Genomic DNA, 24,058 nt, shown 5'->3' on the forward strand with positions numbered 1-24,058 from the left:
CAATATTGCTGTTAAATATATCTCAAACAAAATATTTAGTTTGTGTCACCTTACTTGTGCATTGTAACAATATGGAGAAAAGGCTTCACTCTTTATCTCTATCTCTGTCTCTTGGTATGTGTCTGTGTTGTAATGTAAACTTGTGTTAGACATTATTGTTATGGTAAAAAAAAAAAAAAAAAAAATATATAATATATATATATATATATATATATATATATATATATATATATATATATATATATATATATATATATATATACCATTAAATCATTATATTACTGTTATTTAAATGTAAAATCTTGGCCTCATTTGGGAACAGAAGCCTTCAAATGACAACAGGACAACACTGTTAAGACGTCTAAAGTTAAATAAACCATCAACGATAGCCCATAAAATAAAATAAAATAAAATATTTTTTCCAGATTACAGCAGATATTTCCCTCACTCCATTCCGGACGTGACGACATACATACGTAGCCGAGCAAAGATGGTAGACAGCATCCCACTGAATCCTGAATGGAAGAATTCAAGAAAAACTGCGCATTATAATGCTGGCAGACCTGCCAGGTATGTAGACGGTAGGATATTCATCTTAAACACTTTTTTTTTTTTAACACAAGACTCTCATCTGAGTTGTTGCAATAACGTATGTGTCGATATTGTGTTTGTTTATGCCACGGTTCCGGGTTGAGTGCTTCAGCAGCGCGAGCTGTCAGTGTCAGATTACAGTTGATAGCACGTGAGATGATACAAGACTCCCCGAGAGATGCCTGTGGTGATTAAGACGTGATATAATCATGTGAGATGTTTGTCATTCCGGTTCCTACTCATGAAACATCTTAGGTATGTTCATTAATGCGTTTTATGACACGCTCATGAGATACTTTGTAGCTGTCAGTAACGTTACATTTGTGGAGCATCTCATGTAAAATCACATAGAATATGTCTATAGAACATTCCAGAAAATTCATTAAACATCACAAAGCACCTAAAACACTATTCACGTGCGTCAGGTACATTCATAGAATATGTCACGAGTTTTTGGTTTATCATTAGACCATCTTTGTTTTATCTATAGCATATCTCGTACAGCATCTCATTCGCCTCAGGTAACATTATACGCGTCACATGCCATGGTCTCCTGATGCTGAGCTTGACGAGGTAACGTTATCGCCGCAAACTTTCCCACGGTTTATGCGAGGCAAAGATGTCAAAGATATTCATTTAGGAACTATTGTCCATCTGGTTTTCCTGAACCGAATAAGCAGCCTAACAGCAGACAGGATCTGTATTTATGGCATCCAGCTGTTTGTCAAATGCTGACAGTCTTAAGGACCACTTGTGGCATTGCTGCTTTAGAGTATGGACGAAAACCAAAGTGATTGCTTAATTCGATTTCATTGTTTGGGGTAATGCTATTGCACATAATCACTTTGTGAATCGTTTTTTGTTTTATTGAGGAAGAGAGAGAAGAGCAGAAGAACTGACCACAGTTAGGACTGATTAATTGGACCACCAGCTATGTTTGGCTCATACTTTGCTTATTCTGTTGTCCTTCTTGATTTATATGGGTGGTTAAGCAGATTTGATGGTGATCGGATTTCTTTTATCATACAATTGAATACAAATATCAGTGGTGGGCCTGCGAGCTACGAATGTCTTGCATTGGCCCTGCTCGACTGTATCATTTTATGATTACAACGGTCAGCTAACTTAGTTGTCTTTATTTTTATTATTAATACGCCCATTCTGCTTGACTGCTGTCAAGACGCTTTAACCAAAAAGTATTTTCTAATAGACATCAAAGGCTAAAATCCACAGACACATGTAGAGTGATATGTTTTTGTTGACATACCTCAATAATAACTTGCCTATTGTGGCAGGAACTGATTAGCCTTTGTAGAGATAATATTTGTCATTTCCCATTAGTTCAAAGTCTCTTATAATGGTGAATCTCACGAAACTTGTCAAGAAAATGTCTGGACCAAATTTCGCCCCAAACTCAAAAGAAATCAATGAGAAATTATTATGCATAGCCAGCTATGAGTAAGCAATGCGATTGCAATTTTTTGAGCAAGTTTAATGGTGATCTGATTTCTTTTATCATACAGTTCAGTAAGTGCAGTAATCTTCACTACATGATGTGGGCGTTTGGTGTGTAACGTAGGATCAAATATGATTCACACTCTCTGAACTCTCAAATGTGTTTCTTCCTGATTCATTCTTTTAGAGGAAAAGGGAGTGTTGCTTTTAAAATCCCTAGGACTATAGTTTGTAGGTTGTTAATGTCCTCCATTGTAAGTGTATTACACGTCTTTAATAATTTAACAGACACAATATCATTACCTGAGGAGGCCTGTTCAGTCAGCACGGTTTGAGGCTAGTAGGTATTTTTATGCTGTTTTCAGTGTTCAACTGCAAAAGGCTGTCAGTGTTTACAGTGGTCACCGAGGCCTAATTGCATGAATTAAATCTATCCACGGACAGCTTTAGAGTGAAAAGGGAGTGTGCAGGTTTTGACGCTAAGGCTAAAATGGATCTGGTGCAGAAACGGTCAGGCTTTTGTGTGGGTGGAAGTTGATATCCTCTCGGGACGTCGGCTGTTTCTGAGTGTCACAATAGCATTCTGCTGATCTGGGTTTGAGACTCGTCTCGATAAATGAGGAACACAGTGTGAGACAGGAACAGAACCCTCGACTTCTGCATTTTTTGTTCCACTCATTCATGTAGGCGCCTTTAAAAATGTCCTTATTTTATTGCATAATGTCTTTTTAAAATTTGCGATGTAATGAAAGTAGGAATGCTGTTTTGGGAAACAAACAATGTCTGTTTATTACATTTGTGACATGACATCTTAATTCAAAACAAAATCTATGCTCTTTTTGTAGCTTAGAAATTATTTAGCTTTTTGTTAATTTATATAAATGAAAAGGACTATGTAACTTTCATAATTCATAATAATTATTATGATGCATAATATGTTAGAGGGGTGGCGTCATCTTTTTTTGTCTTAATGTTTCAGGTATCAGATTGAGGACGAATCCTCGAACCTTGATGAGATGCCTTTGATGATGTCAGAGAAAGCTTTTGAAAATGACGAAAGTGACTATCAGACGCTGCCCAGAGCCAGAGTGAGTCAGAGACGCAGAGGACTGGAATGGTTCCTCTGTGGTGGATGGAAGATCCTGTGCACCAGGTAACAGGCCACATGAGAGCTCATGTTAATATTTAAACATTAAAATATCTGAGTGCTCCTAAATAAGTCAGTTAGACTTAGTATTTGTCAGTCTAACATGAACCACTTTTTTAACTTGACTGTGTGTCACAAAAATACCAAACATAATGCATGGGCCAAAGACGTCTCTCTGATGCATACTTACACAAACCAACAATTTAAAAATATAATGAGAACCTGTTCTTTGTGAATGGACTCAATTGCAAATAGTTTGGTTTTGACTGTAAATGCCTGTTCATATCAAGGGGAATAACTATACCTATAACATTTTAAAAAGCATTCTAATTCTATGAGAACAGGGAAGTCCATTCCTCAGATATAACCGTAGCAACACATAGGAACAATATAGTTGAAATCACATTCAGAAGGTTTTTTTTTTTTCTAGTTGAAAAATGATAAAACATTGACATTCAGATTCTGACTTTAAAGAGCTCAAGCTTTTAAAGCAGCAGACAACAAAACTGCAGTGCATGCTTATAATAAACATAATGATGCCATGCCTTAGTGTGGACACTAATATAGTTACGGTTATAGTTATCTTTTCTAGTTATCTTAAGTCAGTGATTATGATTTTATTCAATGATATGAAAATAAAATAATGTTTTTGAATTATCTTTATTTGGGGACTTTTAGAATATTAAAATATTAATATATGTGGTTGCTTGTAACTTAATTTGATTATTCGATTAATAATGTTAATTTGATAAAAAATGTTGTTGTTTTTTTTAATTCATAGATACTTTTTTTTATTTAAAGAAGAAACCAATCCAATGTATAGTTGACATTTGAGCCTTAATGCTATAGAAAAGCAATACAAGTTTTTTCAGCAAGAGTGTTTTCAGCTTGTTTATTTTCATATAAAAAATATGGCATGCAGTTGCTTCAAACAATGGTATGAACATCATTCAAAGTAATCCTAATTAATAATCGCAATAACAATTTCAAGGGAATAATCGACAATTATGATTTTTGTCATAATCGTGCAGCCCTAATATATAAAGGTTAGAGATTGATTTGCATTTCAGTGAGTGAAATAAGTATTTGATCCCCTACCAACCAGCAAGAATTCTGGCTCCCACAGATTGGTTATGTGCCCATGTGGAACATGGATTAGTCCTGTCCCTTTAAGAAGTTACTCCTAATGTCAGCTCGTTAGGTTTATAAAAGACACCTGCACAACACTTGAATGGCCTACAAGACCATCAGCAAGAAGCTTGGTGAGAAGGAGACAACTGTTGGTGCTATTATTCGGAAATGGAAGAAATACAAAATAAACATCAAACGGTCATCATCGGTCTGGAGCTCCGTGCAAGATTTTGCCTCGTGGGGTAAGGATGATCATGAGAAAGGTTAGGGATCAGCCCAGAACTACATAGGAGGAGCTTGTTAATGATCATAAGGCAGTTGGGACCACAGTCACCAAGCAAACCATTGGTAACACACTACTTCGCAATAGACTGAAATCCTGCAGTGCCCACAAGGTCCACTTGCTCAAGAAGGCACATGTACTGGCCCGTTTAAAGTTTGCCAAAGAACATCTAAATGATTCTGAGAAGGCTTGGGAGAAAGTGCTGTGGTCAGATGAGACCAAAAAAGAAATGCTGACTATGACCCCAAGAACACCATCCCTACAGTCAAGCACAGAGGTGGAAACATTATGCTTTACAGCTGTTTTTCTGCTAAGGGTACAGGACGACTTCACTGCATTGAGGGACAAATGGACGGGGCCATGTACTGTAAAATCTTGGACGAGAACTTCCTTCCCTCAGCCGGAACACTGAAGATGGGTCATGGATGGGTCTTCTAGCATGACAATGACCTGAAACATACCACCAAGGCAACGAAAGAGTGGCTCAAGAAGAAGCACATAAAGGTCATGGAGTGGTCTAGCCAGTCTCCATACCTCAATCCTATAGAAAATCTATGGAGGGAGCTGAAACTTTGAGTTGCCAAACAACAGGCAAGAAACCTTAAGGATTTAGAGAGGATCTGTAAAAACCAATCTGGCTTCAAAAGCGGCCACTCAACCGAGACTGCTCTGCTCTTGGTTACTGAAGCCCTGCGACTGACAAGAGCAGCTTCCAAATTCTCAGTACTCATCTTGCTGGATCTGTCTGGTGCATTTGACGCAGTTAACCACCAGATTCTCCTGTCCACCCTCAGAAAGATGGGCATCTCTGGAAGTCCTACCTCTCAGGTAGGTCCTTCAGGGTGTCTAGGAGGGGTGAGGTTTCTAAGTCACAACTTCTTGCTACTGGGGTTCCTCAAGGCTCAGTGCTTGGACCACTTCTCTTTTCCATCTACATGACGTCATTAGGATCTGTCATTCAGAAGCATGGCTTTTCTTATCACTGCTATGCTGATGACACTCAACTCTACTTCTCATTCCAACCAAAATATCCGACGGTAGCTGCTCGCATTGCAGCCTGTCTGAGGGACATTTCTAGCTGGATGAAAGACCATCACCTTCAGCTCAACCTTACTAAGACAGAACTGCTTGTGGCTCCAGCAAACCCATTGTTTCATCACAGGTGCTCTATACAGCTGGGTTCATCAACCATAACTCCTTCCAGGACAGCCAGAAACCTAGGAGTTGTGATCGATTATCTGTTAAGCTTCACAGACCATATTGCTACAACAGCCCATCCTGCAGATTTGCCTTATACAACATTAGGAAGATTAGACCTTTCCAGTCAGAGCAAGCTGCAAAACTTCTTGCTCAAGCTCTTGTTCTCTCGAGACGGGACTATTGTAATGCTCTCTTGGTGGGCCTTCCTGCATGTTCTGTCAAGCCTCTGCAACTGATGCAAAATGCAGCAGCGAGAGTGGTCTTCAATGAGCCAAAAAAAGCTCACGTTACTCCTCTCCTCATTAAGTTACACTGGCTACCATTAGCCGCTCGCATCAAATTCAAGGTACTGATGCTTGCCTACAAGACAACCACTGGTGCTGCACCAATATACCTAAACTCACTAGTTCAAACGTATGCGCCCTCCAGAAGCTTGCGTTCTGCAAGTGAACGGCGCCTTGTGGTGCCATCCCAAAGAGGTTCAAAATCACTCTCACTGACCTTTTCCTGGACTGTGCCCAGCTGGTGGAATGACCTCCCAATCTCAATTCGAACAGCTGAGTCTTTAGTCATTTACAAAAAACATCTAAATTCACATCTTTTTCGCCAGCACCTGACCAACTAATACTAGCACTTACCTATTCTATTCTTTAAAAAAAAGAAAAAAAAAAAACATAGCTACGTGTATTGCGCTAGACTAATTGAGACTTGTCATGGCACTTGTATACTGTTGTTGTTCTCTCATTGGTCTGATTGCTTCTATGGTTCTCATTTGTAAGTCGCTTTGGATAAAAGAGTTTGCTAAATGAATAAATGTAAGTGTAAATGTAAAGAGGAGTGGATCAGAATCCCTCCTGAGATGTGTGCAAACCTGGTGACCAGCTACAAGAAATGTCTTACCTCTGTGATTGCCAACAAGGGTTTCTGCACCAAGTACTAAGTCATGTTTTGCTTGGGGATCAAATACTTATTTCACTCCCTGAAATGCAAATCAATTTCTAATCTTTACATAATGGGTTTTGGTTGATTGGTATTCTGCCTCTATACATTAAAATAAACCTACCATAAAAAATTACAGACGCTTCATTTCTTTGTAAGTGGGCAAAATTAGGGATCAGCAGGGGATCAAATACATATTTTCCCCACTGTAAAAGCATTCAAAACATCTTGGCCTTCACCTTTTGTTAATAAAATGTCATCGTTGTCATGCAGCCTATCGTGTGTGTATGTAGTGCTTGTGCCAGGTTGGCTAAGCTCCTTTCTAACGCACCAGTAACTGTGCATGAAATGCACACACAAGCACAGGTCATGTTTTTTGGTTGAGGTGCTCTCTGCACATCATCAGTCAGAAGGTCAAACACGCCAACCGAAAATTTGCATATCCAGCCAACAATGTCAACAAACTCAATGTCTATTTTGGACTTGCATTCCCACAATATCTCAGTGCCTTTTGTGTTGCATCAATGACATGTGACGCAAGTTTGATTAAAAGATATTTTACTCATTTATTGTTATGAAAGTGTGTGCTTGACTCTTCTCCATTTATGTGCTACATTATCAGCAGCGCATCTCAATTGTAAGCTGGGTATTGATTTTTTTTCTTCTCCTAATGAACAAATGGGATTTCACACAGCTGACCAGTTTGCTGCTTTCCAGTAATTTTCTGTGTGCTTAGGCAAAGGATTATGAAATGAGCAAATAATTCAAGCAGAATAACTCTGCTAATTCAAACGGCCCTATTATTTGAACTACATTCATTTGAGCAAATAATCTCTCTTATGAATCAGGGCGCTGGCACTTACAGACAGGAGACAGAAAGGGCCAACACAAATATTATTTTATTTTTTCAAGGTTTATGTAATTTAGTTCAGTGCCTGCCAAACCAATCATCATGACTGTGTACATTGCGCAGAGTACCGGCAGAATACCGTCACGCCGTTCAGTGGGGATGGCAACCGCTAGAATATAACATGAATATGAAGGTCAAAAAAGTGTTTGGCGCTCTCTCTGACCTTCACAGTTAAACAGAGCTTTCAGTTTATTAGGGAGGGGTTTATTAGGCAGGGGGTTATAGAGGATGTCATCTACAGGTTTGTCCTTCCCTGTAGGTATCTACATGGAATCTGCGACCTCAGATGATTTTTGTAGTGTTTGCCATTTACAAAATTATTAACTCCCATAACTGTAGTATTTTCAGTTGACATGAAATCAAAGCAAACCCACTTTTCATAAGTTTCTTGGTCTTACTGTGCACAATTCATAATTCGTCAAATAATTCATATTACTGAAGGAAAATTAGACCTTAATCCACCTCACAAATTTTCCTTCACAAACACTCTTTTTGAGAGCATCTGCAGTATTCTTTTACTGTTTTCTGTCGCTCCCGTTTCAGTCTTACTACTTAGTGGAAGTACTCTGTGTATCTGCTCAAAGTTCAAGTGAAACTAGACTTAGCTAGGCTGTCTTCACTCACTGTAACATCACTTACATTAATGTTGCATTAACGTCAGTTGTATTTCAAGTGGAATCAACTGGATACGAGTGACTACTTATGAATTCCACAAAAGGTCTCAGTGTTCGTTTTCAAAAGCGTTTTAAGTGATTAACAGGGTGATAATTCAACAAAATCACCGGTTTTCAGTGCATCCCTTAAATTAGGGGTAATGACCAGCCTTGATATTTGTTAATTATTCGGTCAGAGATATTTTTAAATAAAGACCATTTACTGGAATCCAGGCCTGAACTGCGCCTGTAGCACTGTGTCCTCCTTGAAGTGAATTTGTCTAATCACTGCATGATCTTTTTCCTCCTGTGGTCTCTGTCACACAGCTGTTGTGAATGTCTGGTTCACACATGTGGCAGAAAGAAGGAGCTGAAAGCTCGGACAGTATGGCTGGGACATCCCGAGAAATGTGAAGAGAAGTACCCCAAAAATGCCATCAAGAATCAGAAATACAACATTGTCACTTTTGTGCCAGGGGTAAGGCAGTATAAACAATCTCTGCATGTTTTTTTTTTTTTTTTTTGGGGGGGGGGGGTTCTGAGAGTGCTAAAATTGACTTCTCTACCAAAATAGCAAGGAGAATATTTTATTTATTATTTGTGAAATGTTGTATTATTGTTTATTTTATGTTATCAATATGATTTATAATTAAAATAGTTTTTATTTTTGTCATTTTATTTTACATATTTTCTTTGTGCCTGCATTTATTTTGCAGCTCTTGCTAGGCTGTTTAAAGCGAAATCTCTACCCATTGTACGCACAGCAGATTTGCTCAGTAATCAGGTTAATGTGTAACTAGCTGTGAAGTAAAGGGGTGTAACAGCAATCCAGCGTATCTTTTTCCACTGAGTGTGTAAGTGATCTACTGTATTATGACTGCTAGCGATGTCTTATTCAGTGGAACGCACCTTCTGTAATGTGCCCTTGGCAAAGAATTTGCAGCTTGTATGATGAATTATGTATAAGCCAATCAGGTGTGCCTCCAAAAGCTGTGTTAGGATGTTACGGGTATTACCGTCAATTACCTTAAATTTTTCGATTTAATTTGTCTTGGGTATTTTGTCAAATCTTAAAGGGTTACTCCATCCCAAAATGTAAATTTTGTCATTAATCACTTGTAAAAGCTTCGTTCATCTTTGGAACACAATTTAAGATATTTTGGATGAAAACAGGGAGGCTTGAGACTGTCCCATAGACTGTCAAATAAATAACAGTGTCAAGGTCCAGGAAAGTATGAAAAGGATCGTCAGAATAGTCCATCTGCCATCAGTGATTCAATCGTAACTTTATGAAGTGACAAGAATACTTTTTGTACACAAAGAAAACAAAAATAACGACTTTATTCAACAATTCCTCTCCTCTCTGTCTCTCCAAATCAGCGTAGCACCATTTTAGCAATTCTGAGCAGTACGCAGTTGGCGTACACTCTTCTGTATCAGCTGCGCTGCGTCGATGCGCTGTTTGCTTTCAACCCAAATCGTCAACACACATAAAAAACGTATCCTTGTGCCGCGGCTGATACACAAGAACATAAGCCGCCTGCGTACGGCTCAGAATAGCCACAATGGCACTACGCTGATTTGGAGAGACACAGAGGAGAGGAATTGTTGAATAAAGTCATTATTTTTGTTTTCTTTGTGTACAAAAAGTATTCTCGTTGCTTCATAACGTTACGGTTGAATCACTGATGGCAGATGGACGATTATGACGATGCTTTTCATACTTTCCTGGACCTTGACACTGTGTCTACGGGACAGTCTCAAGCCTCCCTGTTTTCATCCAAAATATCTTAAATTGTGTTCCGAAGAGGAACAAAGCTTTTACGGGTTTGGAACATCATGGGGGTAAGTGAATAATGACAAAATTTTCATTTTGGGATGGAGTATCCCTTTAATCAAATATATTGCATGATGATGATTTATTTTTGGTGCTTTCTCTTTCTTTTGTTTTTAGGTTCTTTACCAGCAGTTTAAGTTCTTCCTCAACTTGTATTTTTTGGTAGTGGCTTGTTCTCAGTTTGTTCCATCACTAAAGATAGGATATTTGTACACGTAGTGGGCCCCGCTGGTGAGTACATCTAACTGCACAAAGATGGAAACTGAACACAAAAATTTAAATTTAATAGTTGTTTTTGTTGTTCTTTTTTTTTTTCTTGTCATCCAGGGCTTTGTGTTGGCTGTCACTATGGTGAGAGAGGCAGTTGACGAAGTTCGGCACTGCAGGAGAGATAAAGAGATGAATTCTCAGCTGTACAGTAAACTCACAGTGAGAGGTGACCACAGTGTAACACATCCTGATGAGGTTATACATGTTATGTCATATGACCAGAGCATCATGTTTTAAACTCCATTGACTCCACAAGAGTTATTTCATTTTGAACCTATGAAGATGATGAAATAGTGAAAAGAAATTATAATGAGTTTATCTGCCTTTTTTGACTGATTTGTGCTGTTTACATTCTAGGTAGGGACTTGATGTAATAAAATTTTCTCATCAAACATTTTAGACAGCTAAAATCGTTTACCTTTAGTTTTGCAACTGTTTTAAAATTATACAAAATATGCATTATATCATAAGTTTTTTCAATATTTAATAACTATTAATCTTGCATTTTATTAGCATTTAGTTCCTTTTTAATGTAAGAGATCTAAATGACATGAAATTATACGGTTTGACTTACTTGTATTGATGTCACTCGTCTCACTTTTTCAAAAAATACACTATATTCCTACATCAAATAGCAGAGAAAATATGCAATTTAGTAACTTTATGCAATGTAATAATTTTAGTAACATTTTATTACATGTGTAAAGGCCAAAGCCTCCACATTTCTGTGAATGACAGTGTTTTACTCTTGGGTGACATGTCACTTGTTGATCTTTGATGATAATTCAATTTCACCATACAAAGAATGCAAATGACTTCTGTTAAACGCCCTGTCTGGGTTTAACTTATGAATAAATTATCCATAAAGAATGTCTTTCTCCTTCTAGTTGGAAACGGGTACTCTGCTTGGGGCTTTTTCTGCATGTGTGTGAAATATCAGCGACTCTGTTCAATCCCAGTCAGCTCTAAATGTGCTGAGCAATTTTTAGAAAAATCACACAACAGAATGAAAGTTGTGAAATTAAACAGATAATCCTACTTGATATGTTAACTTTGACAATCCTAATATTTATCATTTTAAAAAGTGTCTTTATTAAATATAAATTTGGACACTGGTCTCATTTATCACCTAGGGCTAAATAATTCATTTATAATTACAATTATTTGTCCATCTTGTTTTTCAGGGAAGGTCCGAGTAAAGAGCTCAGACATACAGGTTGGAGATTTAATCATTGTGGAAAAGGTTTGTTGTCCTTTTTTTTTTTTTATCCCTTCGTCTCTTTTGTTGTTCAAGGTATCAGCATAAACTTGCTGCTACGTGATCCGTCAGATGAAATCCTGTCATTCTTTCATTGGGACATTGTGTCTGTCTCTCCCCTTGCTGTCTGTGGTTCGCTTTAATTGCTTGCTAGGGAAATGACCTTGTTCAATTATTCAACACAACGCTAAAATAGGACTAACGTTACAGAACCGGAGTCAATAACATACGTATATGTCCACATTATTGCTAAGTTCAGCATAACTAATATATTAATATCTCTGAAGATTCTAGGCTGCCTAGGTGGGCAACTCACTCATTTTTAATATGGAGATAGTACGGAAGGCCCATCTGCCTCTGACCGATGTGTAATATTTTGTTTTATAGAATCAGAGAATTCCTGCTGATATGATTTTTCTGAGAACCTAAGAGAAGTCTGGTGAGTTTGACTGTTCACATACAAGCGAAGCTTTCAGACGATAACTACTCGTGTCATTAGTCAGTGGTTTCCAACAGTGTGCCTGCGGGTACCTTGTAGCCCATATGGAGCCTGTGAGCTGTTTGTAGAGCTCATTCTATGAATAGAAGTTTTAGTGCTTAATTTTCTTATTTATAAAAAATTTAGATAACAGTGTATTTTTTTTGTAAATTTATGTAGTCAATTCCACCCAAGTTCACACAAGTGTCTTACTACAATTAGTTCATCAGATTAACTATGCACATCCCACTAACGTTTTATAACCACAGAGTGTTCACATGCTTTGTCTTAATTTTGAACAATTTATCTATTGTTATATCTTTTGATTAGCTCGAAATTCTTGAAAGGTGTGCTTTAAGAGCCTCTTGGTTTTTTTAATTTCTTGTGAACACCGCATGTGCTTCACTTACTAGTTTAAAGTGGCACTTTTAATTCTTGCATACTGAGTAAGAATGTTCTCTGTGTGAAAGTGAGAGAGTGTGTGTATGATTACCAGTGTTTACCCAGCACTGAGCCATATAAAATGACTTACAGTCACATTATGATACATTATTTTTAGCTGTGGTAGACTCTATAGCTCTTAAAAGTTACTTACATTTTAATATTTGTAACAATTTGCAAAGAATATTATAAAACACTTTTCAGTCTTTTATGCTGTAAATTTTAGCTTAATTCCATTTCTCATGTTTGCATGCTAGATCTTTTGTATCTATAAATATTTCCAGTTTTTCCGTATTTATTAATTATTTTTAAAATGGACAATTAAAATAATAGTAAATAGTGATTATTATTTAATTCATACATTAACCATTTCTTGGTGAGCAGATGCCCTGATGTGTTGTATGTGGAATACTGGATCATGAAGAACATGTTCATTTTTCACCCAACATCATTTATTTATTTATTTATTTATTGGGTCCTCTTTTTTTGCATTATAACATTATCTCTTACAATTTACACACACACAAAAAAAAATCTTAAAAAATTATGTGTGTGTGTGTGTATTATCTTTATTTTCATATTATTCATGTGTGTGTGTGTGTGTGTGTGTGTGTGTGTGTGTGTGTGTGTGTGTGTGTGTGTGTGTGTGTGTGTGTGTGTGTGTGTGTGTGTGTGTGTGTGTGTGTGTGTGTGTGTGTGTGTGTGTGTGTGTGTGTGTGTGTGTGTGTGTGTGTGTGTGTGTGTGTGTGGACATATTTTGACAGGTTGTGCTTCAGCAAGGTTTGATACTTTTGGTAATCTCAGTATATAGAACATGATGAACACTGAAGCTTTTTCTCTGAGAGCTTAAAGACAATGACCTTTCCTGTCTACTGCCTACTGTTTTATCAGTCTTGTCCAAGATCAATATGAACAATATGTTAAACATTCAGAGTTCTTTAGTGTATAGGGGTCAAGGTTTTGGCCCGTAACAAATGCATTCTTCACGCATACGTCTCCATCCCTCTCACTTTTCTGTCTGTAAATAAAGATAATACACCAGAATGGATTATTGAAAGTTGTCAGGTTAAATTTTACTTTTTTTTTTTTTTTTCCTGTCAGATTTAAGATAATGTATTTGTTTTCCAGGTTCGTGTTTTATTAGAACAGATCAGCTGGATGGAGAGACAGACTGGAAGCTGCGAATCGCTGTTGCTTGCACTCAAAGACTTCCTGCCTTAGGGGTATGAACCTGGTCTTGTACAAAAACAGTACATTTTCGATATTGCTGTGATCTTAATGCCTGTTAATAATAAATTGTACAAACATTTGGCAATTGCAGCACACTTGACTTCTTGTATGAAATACGATGTTATGATCTAGTCCTAGTCTTTTACATTTCAAGTCTTATTAATGGTCCATTAATGCTTGGCACATATAAATGTATTTATACCAAAGTAGTCTGTAAGTTATGGAAAATTTCAAAAATATCAAAGGTGACCAACACATCTTTTTTTTTTTCTTCTTTTTTTTTGTGTGTGTGTGGAATAAATTTGACTTGATTAGGTTTTTATCCAATACAAAAGTTTTATAACTCAAAATAAAGTATATAGTATAAACAAATATATACAAATAATAGAAAAGTAAGATGATTTGAGCTGTCAAAGACATCATCACCCATCTACTTCTGGAGCAAATGTTGCTGCATTCCAAATCACATTTCAGCTCCTTCTGTTCTGCTCTCGGATGGGTCTGTAACTTTACCCCTGTAGACAGTGAGTGATGTATCCCACACTCAGACTCTCTCAGGCTGATGATACAAAGGCTCATGTTTGATATCACTGTGTATCTGATTTACTGGCCGGAGGGTTTGTTTCACATGGGCCGGTAACTTTACCCCGAGAGACAACTGGAATCCACCAAACGGCCTGTCTCCCGGTGTCATCGGCGTAGAGATGACACTTACCTCGAGCAAGGGTTCACATTTGTATTTGTCTTTCCGAAACCACTTAATGTGATCACAGAATTAAAATTTCAGCAAGCTGCCGAATGATTGCTGCAGTAAAGCAGCGGGAGTGGTCAGATCGGGTGTCTGGTGGGCTTGATGGTCAGATTGCTAAACATCCCTGTTTTTCATACTTGCAGACACGTCATCGAATGCAAAAGTCATTATAACTTGTAAGCAGCCCGTCAAAGTTTCGTTTAGTTTTAATTAAGTTGTTTTGTCTGCATTATCTGTTCTGTTTAAAATTCAGACTTGTGGCAGGATGTCAGAGCGGGCTTATTTTCATGAAAATCACTCTGATTGCTAGTCACTTTAAGTCCTGCCATAATACTTGCACGAACAAGAGGTTGGGTTTGGGCCGAGCCTAGAACTTTGTTCATTGGGTGACATTTCTGGTGCTGATTTATTCTAGGTAATGTTTTTTCATGACCTTTTCTGCTTTCTATCTGCAGGATCTCTTCTCTATCAATGCATACGTTTACGCACAGAAGCCTGAACTGGACATTCACAGTTTTGAGGGGAACTTCACAAGGGTAAGAATTTTTACGAGGCTTCGTTTAGCGTGAGCTGTGATGTCACAGCCCCAATTTAAACCCGTTGTTATGTTTTTGTAGAGGTATTTAATGTTGTGCTGTTGCCCAGTAAACTAACCTAACCGCTGTTTTTAATTGCACATTAAAATAACATGGATTCTCAAAGTGTGCCTGTTCACATGACTATGAGCTGAAGTGTGTCTGGAATGTAAAACCGGCCAACAAGAAGCATTCCTTGCAATGCTGATGACATCACGGGTTGTTAGGCTCACTCCCAGCCCACTGGCCGAGCACAGTTCCTTATTATCAGCAGATTAGCACAGTACCGGAGAAAGAGAGAGGGAGGAAAAATAAAAAGAGACCCCCCACATGAAGCCTGTCTTTGTTTGAAGTCTTCGCTCTTGGCCACACAGCATGCAGGGGCAGAAGATCACTTCCTGCGCTGAGTCACCCTCCTGAGCCTGCTTTCACAAATCTGCAGCTACAGGGACACACTTCCAAACGCTGTTTCCCACAGTTCTTTACTACCCGCACACTTGCAGCACCATATAGCCACTTCAGTGCTTTATTTATTTAAAGGAGTAGTTCATCCAAAAATGTTGCTGTTATTTACTCAGTTATGTTGTCTAGACCAATAGATCTTACTTCAATCTGTGGAACACAAAAGATGTGTTTTTGAAGATTATTTTCTATTAAATATAATGAAAGTGATTGAGGACTGGGACTGGGAAGGTTAAAAATGAAAAGAAGAAAAAAAAAAAGCACTGTACCATACAAGTTAGGAATGACACGAGGGTGAGTAAATGATGACAAAATTTTCATTTATGAGTGAACTATCCCTTTAATAAAGTTTTATGGTTCAGACATCAATACAGCCCCTTACAATGACAATTTAATCCATTGATTAATCACTTGATTGATCGCTTCTGCTTGTATTATTCTCATTTGTAAGTCAATCTGGATACAACAATCTATAAATGTAAATGCGAATATGATTATTCTTCATGTAAGTCACATGCACAACATCTTTGTTAGTATCAGAGCGGTCAGTCCATTTCAGTCCTGATGCCTGCATGTTAACTTCTGATGTTATTTCGTTTTGTCTGTACTCTTCTGTATTTAAAAAGGTGTGAATGTGGGTTTCTTTAGCTATACACAGGGGAAATTTGGTGACATTTTCGTTTGAAGAAAAAATAATTATATAATGTTTTATAAATTAAAACATTTCTTTTAGTGTTAGATTATGATTTAGGGTTGATTTCTACTATTTATTATTAGCTTTATATACAGTTCATAAAATTATTTACATATATAAAGTTTGTGGTCTGTAAGATTTGTTTGTTTTTAAAAAGTATTTTATGCTGACCAAGGCTGCATTTATTTGATTAAAAATACAGCAAAACAGTTATATTTTGAAGTATTATTACAAATTTTAAAAACTGTTACATCAGTTTTGCTGCTAAATGTTTTTTACAAAACTGTGATACAATTTTTTTAGGATCCTTTAATGAATAGAAAGTTCAAAAGAACAGAATTTATTTGAAAGAGAAATTATTTTTTTTACATTTTATAATGTAAAATCTTTAATCTCACTTTTGATTGATTTAATGTGTCCTTACTAATTAGAAGTATTTCTTAAAAAATAAATAAATAAATAAAAGACCCCAAACTGTGGTAGCACAAAAATAATGAAACCGCAAAATCAAAACAAATAAATATATCCTCAGTTATATAGCTAAATAAATGCATGTGCCTAAATATTTGTTGACAGAAAGTGTTTTCACTTGATTTAGACATAAACTGACCAGTTCACATGCTATAGAATAAAGGGATAGTTCACCCAAAGATGTTTCTTCTGCCGAACGCATAAGAAGATATTTTGAAGAATATTTGTAATCAAACAATTTTGATGAGCGTTGACTTCCACTTTTTGAGATATTTCTATATATACAGAGATATTTCTCAAAATATATTCTTTTATGTTCCAGATTAGGAATAAAGTCATACAGGTCCAGAACAACAAATAATGACTACATTTTTAAACATTTTTTGAGTGTTTTTATCACTTAAATATGATGCAGCCAAATGTTTCTCATTAAACTGTCAGATTCATTGCTGCAGAAAAGAATTATGAATGCTCATCTTGGAACTGTTTCCTTCCATGTTAACTAAAACTTATAATTATACCTAAACGGTTCATTGAACTTTTATCATAAGTATACACTCCCATTTATTTGAGCCTTATCACTGATAAAAGACCTTTTCTCTTGATGAACCTCTTTCTAGTTTTAGCCAATCTGACAGGTTGGCATTGCTACATCTGTTGGCCAGAAAGAGACAATGACAAACAAGTGGGCCGTCTCGAATAGAGGACACATCTCTCTCGTTATCTGCATCAGTGCGCATGTCTCAGCAGCCACGATGTGTGTGGCCCTCTTTTTCACTGTATATTATGTCCTACTGACAGAGGATAATTAGGTATCATCCGTATTCACCCAGCCGCAACATGTTATGTGGAAAAAAGCATTTAAAGATTTAATTTCTGTGCTTCTCCCCTGATTTATGGCCTGGCGTCATAAATTCTGTTCTATTCGGAGCGTGCTAACACTAAACGAGGCCTTATTATGATGTTCAGCATGGAGCTGTTTTTGTAAACAAGGCAAATCAAGTCAAACTGATTTCACCGTTCCCTCTAAATAGACTGTGTTGCTTAACCGGGCATTAGTGTAATTCAATCCGCCGTCTAATTCCCTACTTACCGTTCATCGTGATGAAAGTTCATCGATTCATTATTTGTGAGTCTTTGTCATTTTTATTGACCTGCTTTTTAAAGGCCATAATTGATAACCACGCTTTCCTGTGCAAGATAACCATGAAATCAAAACAGACTGTGTAAACCCGGACTAATATACGACCTCTGTCCCCAGGAGAGCTTGAGTATTGAGAACACCCTGTGGGCCAGCACTGTGGTGGCATCTGGTAAACAAAGTCTTTTCCAGCACAAAATTTCTTTTATAGAAATATAAGAAAAACACAAGCCTCAGAGGTCTGAAATATTCATCACAGGTCAAATATCTTTTGAGTTTATTGTGTTTTAGAAGAGTGACACCGAGGCAATCTGCCAGCATCACTCAAGACCCCCTTTGCTGTTCCATTTGTTTGTCACTTGAGATCACTAGACTCATCTTGCTACTATTCAAACAATCTCATGAGCAGAGAAATATGAGGAGCTGTTAATGGGAAGCCAAAGTGTCTGGCTTTTTGCAGTCCTGTCCCTGTGGTGTCAATGAAACGTGTCCCCAAAGAACAGGCCCGAGATCGTTTTTTGCCGCTACGCTTTCTCCGACATCTCCTAGGGGTCTGTTGTTTAGAATCTGATCCCAGTCCAACAATAATAGCAGTACTGTTCCTTCAAGCGGCCTGCGTTTGTGCCAGCGATCAGCGCTTCATTGATCTGTGGTTGCCCCTGTCTTGGTTCTCCTGGGGTTTTTAGAGGTTCTTCTTATTCCCCACCATGGTGTGACCTTCAGCCAAAGAAAGTCCTTCCATATCTCCCCACAAAACCCAGTCTGGTGACGTCATTCCATCCAACCAAGCAGACCCAACACAAAACACCATGGGGAGAGTAACTGATATGCCCTGTAGTCCTAGCCCATTAAAGACCCCCTTGAGAGCAGCCTAGGATTCATTACTTTCCAGACATGAAACGATATGTCAAGCTTAAACAAATTGAGAAATATTTAAGCTCTGTTGCAGCACGTTTTATATTGTGATACTTAGGGATGTAACGATATGCCAGTGCCACGGCTTGGTTCATATCATGGTTTTGGAGCCACGGTACATTTTGGTTTGGTTCTGTTTGCTGTGGGGGTAGAGTTCATGGCATGGCACCAGCAATGCTAAAGAACACTAGATTCACTTTTAACTTAATAATAATAACAATAATTGCTCTCTGTTAGTTCATGTTAATTAATGCTTTAACAAATGAGACTTTAAAAATTGTTGCTTTGTAAAGTGTTATCATTAAAAATCTATTGCTGCAAATGTAAATAAAATTAAATAATGGCTAAATAATACAAACAAGTTATTGGACAACATTACTTTGGCTACATATAAAAAATGCATGTGCCATAGAAAAATAAAAATGGAATAGCTGGGCAATAAGGAAATGGTTTTAATCAAATATGTAATAACTAAATCTGACACTGACACGTTTGAAGTGCCTCAGCAGCAGGTAGGCCAAGAGAGTTTTGCCATACGTACCATGGGTGATCGTGGTTCTTCAGTCTGGTTTGAATATTGTTACACCCCTAGTGTTACTGTGTTGAAACAAAAGTTGAACTTCACTGCTTCCTCGTTTAGTGGTGAGGCTGCATACTCCATCAGTAATCAGTTTACTTTAATGAATCAGTCCATTAACAAAGCAGCACCATTGATCTGACTATAATAGGCCTCATTGTAATGGTTTATTTCTGGGTGTCCCACATATTGAATCATTTGTCTGAGTCTCAGCTGTATCCGTTAACTGGAAACACACTTTTTGAGCTAATTGTTAATTTATTGCCGTCCGTTTGCAATCAGTCATCCAATTTGTCTTTTTTTTTTTTACAGGTACTGTCATAGGTGTGGTCATATATACGGGAAAAGAAATGAGAAGCATGCTGAACATGTCGCAGTCCAAAAACAAGGTGGGTTTGTTTGTCTTTGTTTGTGTTTATAAGTAAAATACTTGGTTTCTTTAATTAGTTTTCCTCCCAAAGGCTAATTGTTTGGAAACACACACACACACAATCTAATGACATATAAGTATGAGCTTTGATATCTACAGTTGTATTATCAATACACACATGTCCAGGGACCGTTTTTCCCTTTACCCTTTCAATATAGACTTGAAATTAAAAAATATATAAAACAGCGAACAGTCGAGGTGGTTTTCAACCCTGATCTTAATGACGAATTTGGACCTGTCGATGTGAAAGGACAACCCCAGAGAGATTAATCTAGAGGGAAATTAACCAACCAAGGGCTTGTGTGACATTTGTGGCAGAGATTTAATCCTGTAGAATTCCCCTTAATGATTAGATACAGTGGACGTCAATGCTGTAAAAGTAAACTTAAAAACGTCAAATCCCATTACATTTATTACCCCTCCCTTAACTGACCCTCGCTGTCTTCTGCTTTTTTTTTCTTTTTTTAAACTTATCCACATGGTTCAGAGTTCTGACATTGATCTACTTGTATGTGCACTACTGTTAAAAAATGTGGGGTTGGTAAGATTTAAATTTTTATTTTTTAAAAGTCTATTATGCTCAACAAGACTGAATTTATTTTATAAAAATATACAGTAAAACTGTAATATTGTGAAATATTATTTCAATGTAATATATTTGTTTACTGTTTTGTGATTGCTGAATTTTTTAGCAGCCTTTTCTCCAGTCTTAAAGGGTTACTCCACCCCAAAATAAAAATTTTGTCATTAATCACTTACCCCCATGTCGTTCCAAACCTGTAAAAGCTTTGTTCATCTTCGGAATACAATTTAAGATATTTTGGATGACAACCGGGAGGCTTGTGACTCTCCCATAGACTGCCAAGTAAATTACACTGTCTAGGTCCAGAAAAGTATGAAAGACATCGTCAGAATAGTCCATCTGCCATCAGTGGTTCAACCATAATGTTATGAAGCGACGACAATACTTTTTGTACGCGCATAAAACAAAAATAACAACTTTATTCAACAATTTGTCTCCTCTATGTCTCTCCGCATCACCGTAGCGCCATTTTGGAGAATATCTGCTGAACGCAGGCAGCATACGCTTTTCTGTGTCAGCCGCGCCACAAGGATATGTTTTCAGTGTGTATTTACGCTTTGATTTGAACAAAAATAGCGCATCCATGCAACACAGCTGACACAGAAGAGCATACGCTGCCTGCGGTCAGCGGATGTTCTCCAAAATGGTGTTCCGAAGACGAACAAAGCTTTTACAGGTTTGGAATGACATGGGGGTAAGTGATTAATGACAAAATTTTCATTTTGGGGTGGAGTATCCCTTTAAGTGTCACATAATCCTTCAGAAATCATTCTAATATGCTAATTTGCTGCTCAAAAAACATTTCTTATTATTATCAATGTTGAAAACCGTCGTGTTGCTTAATATTGTTGTGGGTACTTTAATAGATTTTTTTTCAGTATTCTTTGATTAAAAAGTAGAAAAATTGAGTAAAAATAGAAGGCTGCTCTATTTTTCTACTCTATTTTGATACAGTAGGAAAAAAAGCATTATTTAAAGGCATTATTTAAAAATATAAATCTTTTGTAACATTATAAATGTCTTTAGTTACTGACCCCAAAGTTAATCAAATTTATCTACCCATCTCTGTTTCCTTTCATTTCCTGCAATAGTCAGTGTTGACTGTGTTAAGCCACAACACCGGTTACATCACTTGCCAACCGCGGCACTGTCCACCACGGTCGATTTGATTTTTTTATAGTAATAAAAATAATTTAGTTCAGTTATAGAACAGACACTACAATTAAAAACTGAATGTGGCTGCTCAATGCAGTATGCCAAACGACAGTCACATCACAGATCAGCAGGAGCAGGAGTCAGATTTCATTTATCACATGAGGAGAGTGAGTCGAGCTGACTGACAAGAAGAGAAAGATAAGAAAGACAAGACGATGGCAGAAGATTTAGTTTCAAACAGAAATGCAAAAGCGCTTGTTTGGCAATATTTTGAATTTTGAAAAGACTGTTGACTTTTGGCGTTTATCTAAGGGGATTTTGGAAGTTTTTTTTTTTATTTAAACTTTAAGTTATTTTATATTAGGCCTATAACATGGTGTATTTTTATTAGTTTTGTTAATAATAGTTTTATGTTTAATATAAGTGAATTTGTCATTGTATTGTTTTGTTGTATCCATTCAAGCAGTTGATGCAGAATTGCTGCTAATTTGAAAGTGAAAGTAAAATGTGCACTGGCATTTATAAGCTATTTTAAAGGGAAGGAAAGCGAGGAAAAGAGAGTGATACCGGTATTATTGGTGTTGTCACACGCCGATTGACCGGTGGGAAAACTTCCTCTCTGTCATCACAACCCTATGACTTGCTTGATCTTAAGACAGTACGTAGTGCTATGTCTGAAATCAGATGTAATTTTGTTGATGTTAAAGTGCTATATTCTACTTATTATAGTTTCATATTGTTCAAAAATTAAAAGTCAGCTATAAATGAACTAATTGTAGATTAATTTCTTCAAGAAGCGTAAACATTGTAGGGCTGTCAAAACATAAGATACAAACATTATTTGATCATCCCAATTACCCTGACATGGCAAAGTTGGCTCAGCATCTGTACTGTTTGGGGAAACCTTTGTTAAAACAGTCATCGTTTTGGCCATATCATTTGGCTTGCTCTACAGTCAGATTTTTTAATGCTTGATGTGGTTTTTCTGTTTGAAATATTTTTGAGCAACTTTAGAGTAAATATTGATGTAAATGTTTTAATTAAATTTATTAAAATATATTAAGTGCATTTAATTTTATCGAATTTGTGTACATCATTTTATTAGATATCAGCCTGTCACAAAAACCATCCGAGAAACCCATATTGGTTAACCACTATTCTTCATGTCATGAAGTGTTTCATACCCTGTCATGGATGCTGCAAGATGTGTGTGAAAGCAGCAGCTTTGGCGGAGCTCATAGCTCTACCATGTTCTGTATGTGAGAGTGGAATTCAATATCTCAGGGAGATGATGTCAGAGGTGCCAATACAGGGAACGAGACAGGGAGGGAAAGTCGATGCAACTCGGCGAAAGTCACAGAGAACGTTTTCGCCTCTTATAATCTGTTGTGACATTCCTTGAACAAAGCTCTAAGGTCTCACTAGAAGCTGCCGACAGCACATAAGCCATCACTTTACACAGTGTGTGTGTGTGTGCCTGTCACTGTCGTAATATGGAGCGATATTCTCTTTGAGGATCGAAACCTTGGTGGTCTAAAGGATGACAAAGGCTTGAACAACCGTCTTCGCTGACCAGACACTGCTCACTACTTGAGATGTTATAATCTCTGTTATATTTTAGCAGTGTAGCTTTATTTGATTTGATTTGATTTTAAGCAGATGCTCAGATGCATTTTATTTATAAGTATATAAGTAGAGGCTTTCTGAAACATTCCTGGAAGGAGAGTGAATAAAAATTCTATTTAACGCTGATAATTTTAGTTGATAAGTTTGTTTGGTAACAAACTTCTCAAGGCCTTGTCAGCGGTCCTGCACCGTGGATGGCATGTTCCATTTAGCTGTATTGCATATCCAGTTTCTGGAGCACTAGTATAATGCCATATTGTTGTAACAGCCTCTGTATACTTGATGGATTTCAACCAATGAATATTCATTATGCAGGCACAAAGTCGTCATCAAATTTCACACACAAAACATACAGGCAGCGAGGGCAGGTTGAATCATTCCTTTCACTTTAAACGAGGCCCGGATGAATAGAGTAAAATATGCACTCTCGATTCATTGATAGCATCTTCAGCTTGAGGTAATTGAGTCGCTTTTTCCTCTCGGGCTGAATGAATAACGGCTTCACCCGATCCCTGGCCAGCTTTGCAAAATTCAGCCTCTGCATTGTTTTGCCCCCATAAAGGGGGATTCCTCCCTTTCAGCTAGGGAACTATGTCTTCTGTTTTAATTTTTCTTCATTTTAATCCTTCCATTCCCCCCTTTCCTCACTAGCTGAAGCATGAGGCTCGGAGTGGGGCAGCAGGCCATCTAAACTACAGCTGATAAATCAGACAGCAGCACTTCTCTCCCAGTGTCTCCCAGTTTACTCAGACCTCCAGGGACTGGGGGCCATAGCCAGTTGGGGGATTAATTTTGCTTGCATTTTTTGTTTTTTGTCTTTTCTGTTCAATTTGTCCATCCCCTCTCCCCCTCACC

General features: G+C 37.3%; 1 pseudogene; it reads left to right on the forward strand.

The window, feature by feature from the left end:
* Positions 1-467: 467 nt before the first annotated feature.
* LOC109112343 overlaps positions 468-24,058 on the forward strand; it is a 51,636-nt pseudogene continuing 28,045 nt past the window's right edge.

Source organism: Cyprinus carpio, chromosome A19, assembly GCF_018340385.1.
Source record: "Cyprinus carpio isolate SPL01 chromosome A19, ASM1834038v1, whole genome shotgun sequence".
Lineage (NCBI taxonomy): Eukaryota > Metazoa > Chordata > Actinopteri > Cypriniformes > Cyprinidae > Cyprinus > Cyprinus carpio.